Genomic DNA, 8,249 nt, shown 5'->3' with positions numbered 1-8,249 from the left:
GATTTACTGACCTAGCATGGTGACCTGGGTTCTAGGTCATGCTATATTGCCTGTATATCGCATGTTGGCTTACCTGAGGATTGCTGGCATGGGTATATGCCCTCTATACGCAGCCACTCACCTTTGCATTGTCAGTTGGGGTATTATACCTGTGATATCCATATTTTTTCATGGGGATACCCCCTTATGAGTGGCGATACCCTGTTGTGGCAACCCCTGGATGGGGCATGGGCTGGGCGTCTTGTACAGATCCCCTGCTATTATCTGCACAATGGTGGGGTTGCTTATATGGGGCAGCCCTGATGGGTGCGCTCATACCCCGGTTTCACTCAGGGGTGTACATCAAGTTATCAGACTGCATTGATGGGGACTGTTCTTAGTGATTTCCTGTTTTCATATGTTTTGCCTTCCTGGGGATTGCCGGATGGGTTTTGAACCGATGCACACTGAGGTGTAAGGTTGAGGTGTATGGTTGAGATGAGTGAGGATATATTATCATAATCTTGCATCAAAGGCAAACCCAGGCTGGAGCCTTTATTGATAAATACTATGTATATATGCTCTGCAATGCCCTCGTCCTAATTTATGATTAACAATTTATGTCTCAGATGTAGCACGTACTTGAACTGTCAACTGAATATGGGGAGGGAGGGGTAATGAGCTACTAGTGGGAACAAGAACACCAAACCCCAAGACGTAGTTGTATCAAGGGGCTAGAAAACTGTGGGGATCTTGTGTGTGTAACTGTAGGAGTGAAGGACACATGATGCACAGATGTTTTTGAATAGGGGTAATTTATTATTAAATTCCCCCTTTTTGGGGGCTTTGGGGTTTTTTGTTTTTTTTTCTTCCTTTTAAAAAGATATAGAGGGGTATATAAATAGGGAGAGAATTACTGTGTGGACCCGGTGGTTTTGTGTTCAGGACAGCCCCTGGAGGACTGGGGCTGGTTTTTGGGCATGGTGTCCCACTGGACCACACAGTCACATGTTACTCTATAATTTCACATAGTCACATGTATTTTAGTCATGGATACTTGTTTATTTATATTACATATGTTTGTGAAGTCAAGTTACTGCAACATAATCCTCTTTTAAAAACTAGGTTTCCTTATATTTTTGGACACCTCTTTTTTTTTTTCTTTCTCTTTTTCTTTCTCTTTTTCCTATTATATTGTCCTGAAGGGGACATAGAGGACATAGTGTCATGCTCTGAAATTTGAAATTTTAAAGTTACCTGCTGTTATATGCCCTATTGGATTTTGTTATAATATATACAGGGTAACTGAGGCCCAATTCACTGCCGACGCCACATGCTGGGATACATAGTCAGAGTGATGGGAGGTGGCTGAATGTGTGGTGAAGGGAGTGGGGGTATGTAGAGGAGACAGTACAGCGGAGGAGTTATCTCTGTCCACCTACTTAGTTTTTACATTATATGGGGAACACTAACTGAGTTTTCTGGTATCATCCCGTGGTACATATTTGCAATATCTCTGGATGGGAACGCAACCTATCTCCGGTACTCCTTGGTGCCCCCGCTCCTTATGTCATTTGGGTGGGGGGTTCTGGCCCCTTGGAGGTGTCGATCTATTTATTACTGGAACCCTAAATAAGGCAGCCTCTTCATTTAAAGAAGGAGGAAAAGAAAGGGGAGGGAAAGGGAAAAAGGAAAGAAAGGGGAAATAATTTTTTTTTCCTCCTCCCCAAGTTTTATGATTCTCCCCTAGGATGGACGCCCTGGGACCTAATTGTCAATACGTATGTTTTTGTATTTAGCTCTGCGTTAGCCTGCTTAATTGCCTTTAAGTGATTGGCACTTTGCAAAGCCTATAATTTGAATGTTATTTCTAGGATGCCCGGTTTCCCTGTAGGAGTGAACCTGGTGCCCTTCATAGGATGGCCATCTGAGTTGGTGTACCCTGTTGGGCCTTCTGGAAGACCTGTTTCTTCCCCTTAGGTTATTATGTGTTCTTATTGTCTTTTTTTCTTTTTCCTGTATGTTGGGCCCTTCTCTTTTATTTTTTCGGGCTCTTTCGTATCTGTTTTAAACTTTCTCTTCTCATTGTTTCCTGCGCTCCTCGGGCCCACAAATACCTCCCAATGCTATCTTTGACATTTGTCTCCCTGAATGTTCAGGGTTTAAATGAGCCGTGTAAACGCTCACAATTGGCTTATTATATGCACAGGAGACGTGCGCAGGTTCTCTTCTTACAAGAGACGCACTTCAAAGACCCAATAGCGCCACGATTGTCCTCACGGTACTACCCTCTGGTATATATCAGTAACAACTCCATTGCAAAATCCAAGGGGGTAGCCATTTGCTTTCATTCGACAGTGCCCTTCCAACTTCTTCAGGTCAACCAGGACCCAGAGGGGAGGTATCTTTTTGTAAAAGGGACCCTTGCTCATAAGACTTTTACATTTGCAAACGTCTATCTACCTAACCAATCTCCAATCTCTGCCTTTCTTGCAATGCTCCATCAGCTGGAGACGTTTGCTGAAGGATTCATAATACTTGGCGGTGACCTTAACTTTCCACTCGACCGCCGGTTGGATACTTCCTCTGGACGGACCTCTGTCCTGCTCACGCAACTGAATCGTCTTAAATCTCTTTTACATCGACTACAATTGGTAGACCTCACTACATCCCTCGCGACGAGCTTATACTTTTTATTCTTTTACGCATTGTTCACATAGTCGTATAGACTACTTTTTGGTGTCCCATTATCTCCTATCCTGGGACCCCCGAGCCTCCATTGATTCACAGGTCTGGTCGGACCATTATCCCGTTTCAATGTCCCTATACTTAATTGATCAACTTCCCCGATCATTTACGTGGCGCCTTAACGAGACTCTTCTCCGTGACTCCACCACTGTGGAAGCTGTTACATCGGCCATCTCTATTTTATTGACACACACGCATTGGATGATACGTCTCCTCCAATTAAGTGGGAAGCCCTTAAATGCCTTCTTAGAGGAGTACGCATCCTCTCACGCATCCCGCTTAAAGAAAGCCCGTGCGGGGGAACTCGCATCCCTGCTGGACGAAATCAACGCCTTGGAGCTTCAACACAAGACCTCACGTGCCCCCTCCATATTGTTGGCCTTGGAACAGAAACGCGCGCACCTTCGATCCCTCCTAGATCTGAGCTTTTTAAATATAGAGAATCTCTGCGCAGGTCACTGTATGAACATGGAGATAAGTGCGGCCGTTTCCTGGCCCGCTCAATTAGGGAGCAGGGTGCGCGCACATTTGTTCCTAAAATACAAACTGAAGACGCTCAAAGGGTCCATCGTACTGACTAGATTGCCTGTGCTTTCCAGGCTTACTATGCGGAGCTTAACAATCTACCTACCTCGGGGACGTTTTCCTCGGTTTCTGACCTCTCTGCAGCTGCGGCCTCCTATATTGCCTCTACTCCTCTGCCAACTCTCTGTCCTGAGGTGACTGCCCTTATTGGGGACCCCTTTACAATGGAGGAGATTTCTGACGCTATTAGGGGGCTTCCCCCTGGGAAGAGTCCAGGCCCGGACGGATTTACTGGTGCCTTTTACAAGTATTTTCAGGAACCACTGACTCACTTACTTCAAACTACCTTTAATTCCATATCCGTCGACTGCCCGTTCCCCATGCAATCGCAAGAAGCACATATAACTGTAATCCCCAAGGCTGATAAAGACCTCACTCTTTGCACTAATTACAGACCGATTTCTCTTATTAATGTGGACCTTAAACTCTACGCGAAACTCTTGGCGAATCGCCTGAGTCAATATGCCCCATCCCTGATCCATATGGATCAGGTGGGGTTTGTTCCCTTTCGTGAAGCCAGAGACAATACAATCAAGACGCTTACTCTCATGCACTATGCCAAGTCCTCTGGTCTCCCCCAATGCCTCCTGTCTGTTGATGCAGAGAAGGCATTTGACCATTTGAACTGGACCTTCCTTGCTCTAACCTTGGAACACATTGGCCTGCCGAAACTGTTTGTGGAAAAGATTATGGCCCTTTATAATTGCCCTACGGCCCGGGTGCGAGTCAATGGCTCTCTATCCCCTTCCTTCTTTATAAGAAATGGAACTAGACAAGGCTGTCCACTGTTCCCTTTTTTGTACATTCTGGCGATGAAGCATCTTGCGATAGCTATCCGCATGAACCAATCTATCCAGGGCATTTGTATTCAGGGTCATCATTATAAACTTGGATTGTATGCAGACGATGTCTTGCTTTATCTATCCAATCCCTGTATTGGCCTACCTTCCTTGCTGGAAGAATTTAGTAGGTTTGGATATGCCAGCAACTTTAAAGTAAACCTACACAAAACTGAAGCCCTAAATATCTCTCTTCCTTCAACGGAAATTGACCAACTACGGGACCACTTTCATCTCAAATGGCAAGCTACTGCCGTTAAATATCTTGGCATATTTCTATCCTCTGAACAAACCAATCTTTATCGCCTGAACTATACCCCACTTCTTCACTCTACAATTTTACGTCTCCAACAATGGAACTCCCTCCGACACTCCTGGTTGGGCAGGGTTGCGCTCTTGAAAATGGACATACTTCCCCGCTTTCTGTATCTCTTTCAAACGCTGCCCCTGGCTTTGCCTGCCTCCTTTTTTCGGCATTTGCGGTCCGCATTGCTACGTTCATCTGGGCGGGGAAGCCTCCAAATCTAGCTCCAGCCATAGGGTTTCCACGTCTTCCCCATTATTTGACGCGATATCGTCCCTTATATGCACATTTAGATTATATTGGTCGGGCCAAAGAGCCGTTGCCTATGATAGAGGCTCTTACGGAGACGGCCCTGAAACCCTTGCATGTTCTGTTAGCAAACCAGCCCCATAAACCTGGCTCTTGGCTATTATATTTCCAACTTTGTGCATTCTATAGGGAACTGGGGGGCCAGGCTCCTTTACATCGCCCGTTTTCGTGGTTCGAATCACTTTGTGGCCTCGATGAAGCTCCCTCTCATACCATTTCTTTGCTATACAGTCAGTTGATTTCGGCAAAATCTCTGGATCGCCCCCTGTTTATATCCAGGTGGGAGAGGGATCTGGGCTCTGCCCTTACTGATGAGGAAGTCCGCACATCGTTCCTACTAACTCACAAGCTTTCCATTGCATGTTTGGCTCAGGAAAAGGGATATAAAATTCTAACTCGCTGGTATCGATGCCCGGCCCTATTACACAGGATATTCCCCGATAGGCCAGCACATTGCTGGCGCTGTTTGAATGCAGAAGGCACACACATATTTGGTGGAGCTGTTCGGTCTTATTGCCCTTTTGGTGTCATGTCTTTGACATATATAACCAAGTCATGGGAACTTCCCTGGCTCCATCCCCTAAGGTAGCCTTGTTGTCGGTCTTGCCTGGCTCCTTGGCCTTGGTCAAGAAAGACCTGCTTCACTTCTTTGTGGCCGCTGCCCGGACGATTATCCCTCGCCACTGGAATACTGTGGTCCCCCCGACCGTGAGGGAGTGAATTGTTGAACTCTGCTTGATTAGGCGCTATGAAGAACTGACGGCTTCCTTGTGCGAGCGTCAATCCCAATGTGCAACACTATGGGCCCGTTGGATTTTGTATATGGACTCTGCGGCATATCTTGCATTGTAAGTCGCTAGATATCCGGCTTAGAAAATATGGTCTGATGAACTGTCTCTAATGTGATTATTGGCCATGCAATTGGGATTATAGATGATGTTGGATCTGAGGAGATTTTTTTTTTCTTTTTTCTTCCTTTTTTTTTTTCTTTCCCTTTTTTCTTTTTCTCTTTTCTATCTGCTATTTTGACCTTTCTTCTTTTTCTTATTTTGTCGTGTCTTTTTGTGTAGTTCGTGTGGGTTTCCCCTCAATCTATGTTTGTGCGAGTACTGCCTAATACCAGGGGATACAACAACACAGGTTTTCTTTTTGTTTCCCTTTCCGACTGTTGCACTAATGGCCCGAGGCTTAATTTATAGGCGCCACTGTCAATTACGGCCCCTGAAACTTATTCATGGGTCATGTATTATATTGTTCCTTTAGGAATGTGACTGTCCCTGATGGAATGTGGGACCTTTTAATATCAGTGCATTGTAGCTGATCGGATCTATTAACAAATGTAACGTGCTGCCCACTGCTTTTTTTTTCTGTCTGTATTGCATGTATTGGAAAACCTAATAAAATCTGATTGTTAAAAAAAAAAGAATAAATGAAACACTTTCAACAACTACAGACCCCATCTGTACAGAGCTTTTTTAACCTTTGAAGTCAACCGACTCCATCCAGCTGTAAAGCTCTGGAAGATGTTCCAATAAATCTGGACCTTTGTTTGACTGAAGAAGCCGGACACTCGTTGCAGTAGATGAAACAAAAATTCTATACCAAAGGAAATAAACCAGACTCCACATTAGCATAAAAGAGTGTTTAGCTCTAAACCCACCCCCTTCACCCTTTAGACTAGGTTTAACCACTTGCTGTCCGGAGCAATTACTTACGATTTGCACACACATGATAAAATCTGAATTTTGGCTGGAAAACAGCTTAAAACTCCCAAATAATTATATATTTTCTAAAAGCAGAGGCCCTGTAGAAGAAAAAAATGCTAGTTGCAATTTGTTATGTTTTGCACGGTATTTGCGCGCATCTTTTATCAAACCAGTATTTTTAGGATTAAAAAACACTAAAATTAAATTTACTGCCTAGAAAAAGAATATAATACCCACTTTTTTGGTTAAATATTAAAGATGGGGCACATTGGGTAAACATGTCAAGCTTTAAAATTGCTTTCGCCCTTGAAGCCGCAAAAAACTACAATACCCCAAATTTCCCATAGGGGACACTTTAAAAGGTTTTACTGCTCATCAGTTTAGTGCTAACAGTGATTAATGGCTCTAGAATTATTGCTCTCACTCTGACGTTCACAGCAATATGTAACATGTGTAGCACAATTTTCGTTTCTGCACATAGGCGCACCAACGCGTGTTTTCATGGGGGGCAGGGAGACTTTTTAAAAAAAATTCCATTTGTTTAATGTTACTTTAATTTTTTTATTTGAAAACACTTTTTTTACACTAACTATATTGCTATCACATAATGGGATAACAAGCCCCTATGTAATAGCAGATAGCGTGTGACAGGTCCTCTTTATGGAGACATCAGGGGTCTTTCAGGCCCCTAATGTCACCTAGGAACCCCAAACATCCTGAGGAAGTAGAGATCTGCTTCCCCAGCTTCTTCTCTTGGCTCTAAGAGCCAGAGAATGTTAACAGTGACACTGGAAGTGATGTAATAGGAGAGATCAGCAGCTGGAAGCCTGCTGATCTCTCTCCTATTGTTATGGGTAGACCTGCCGTGCTGCTCCCAGGCCTGCACATGGGGGCAGGGGAGTCCTGGGAAGCAGGTGGTCGCAGAGATGGGGTGGGGGCAACACGATCCGCCAATCAGGACAAACGATCCAACAGCTGTATAGACGCCAGATCGCTTGTACATCGCTGGCTTTTTAAAATGACACCAAGAACATGCCTGCAGCAGCCGTGTTCTTGGTATAACCACTTCTGCGGGCAGCTGTAAATGTAAGGCTACCCGCAGCAAGAGGTTAACACCAGTACTAGTTATGCATCTGTAATAAATCACACTTGCAAATATTGTAACATTCCAACAAGAAAATATCAGTAACCAAGCTGTCAAAATCTTTTCTTAACCTTCCTGGCGGTAATCCCGAGTGTGGCTCGGGGGTAAATTTTCCCGTACCAAAAGCGGTAACCTCAAGCCACACTCGGGTGTCTTCCGGGTTCCTTCCCTGCGAGCACCGGCATTGCAGGGGGGGGGGGGGGGGGGGCGGGGAACCGGGGGAGCAAATTCACACCTGTATGTTTAGGTGTAAATTCAAAAGTAAAAAAAAGAAAAAAAGAAAAAATACTGAGATAATCATACCGCCAGGGAGGTTAATGATGAAAAAATACAAGTAAATGTGTGATTAAATCCAGTGTAACAAAGGAACTTATTTTTGTTATTTTTACTTACTTTTACTTTTGGACTCCTGTTCCTTTCACTTTTGTTTGTACAGTACATTTGAAACGTAGGTATATGTCCTGTAGTATACTTTAGATGTTATTTTCTGTTAATATGTGTGTATTTAATAAAAATAATAAATAAATAAAAAATACATTAAATGTAAATGTGTTATTAACTCCAGTGCAACCAAGGAACTTCTTTTTTGTTATGTTTTTTTACTCTTGAGTGGTCAAGGAAAGACGTTAATGTAC

General features: G+C 43.9%; 1 protein-coding gene across 1 annotated transcript in view; it reads left to right on the top strand.

The window, feature by feature from the left end:
- LOC108799794 (semaphorin-6B-like) overlaps nucleotides 1-8,249 on the top strand; it is a 106,959-nt gene that overhangs the window by 66,735 nt on the left and 31,975 nt on the right. The window lies entirely within an intron of this gene.

The sequence above is a fragment of the Nanorana parkeri genome, unplaced genomic scaffold, assembly GCF_000935625.1.
Source record: "Nanorana parkeri isolate BGI_ZX_2015 unplaced genomic scaffold, ASM93562v1 scaffold1816, whole genome shotgun sequence".
In the NCBI taxonomy this organism is placed as follows: domain Eukaryota; kingdom Metazoa; phylum Chordata; class Amphibia; order Anura; family Dicroglossidae; genus Nanorana; species Nanorana parkeri.
The sequence above is the reverse complement of the archived record's forward strand: the minus strand, read 5'-3'. Positions and strand labels throughout refer to the sequence as shown.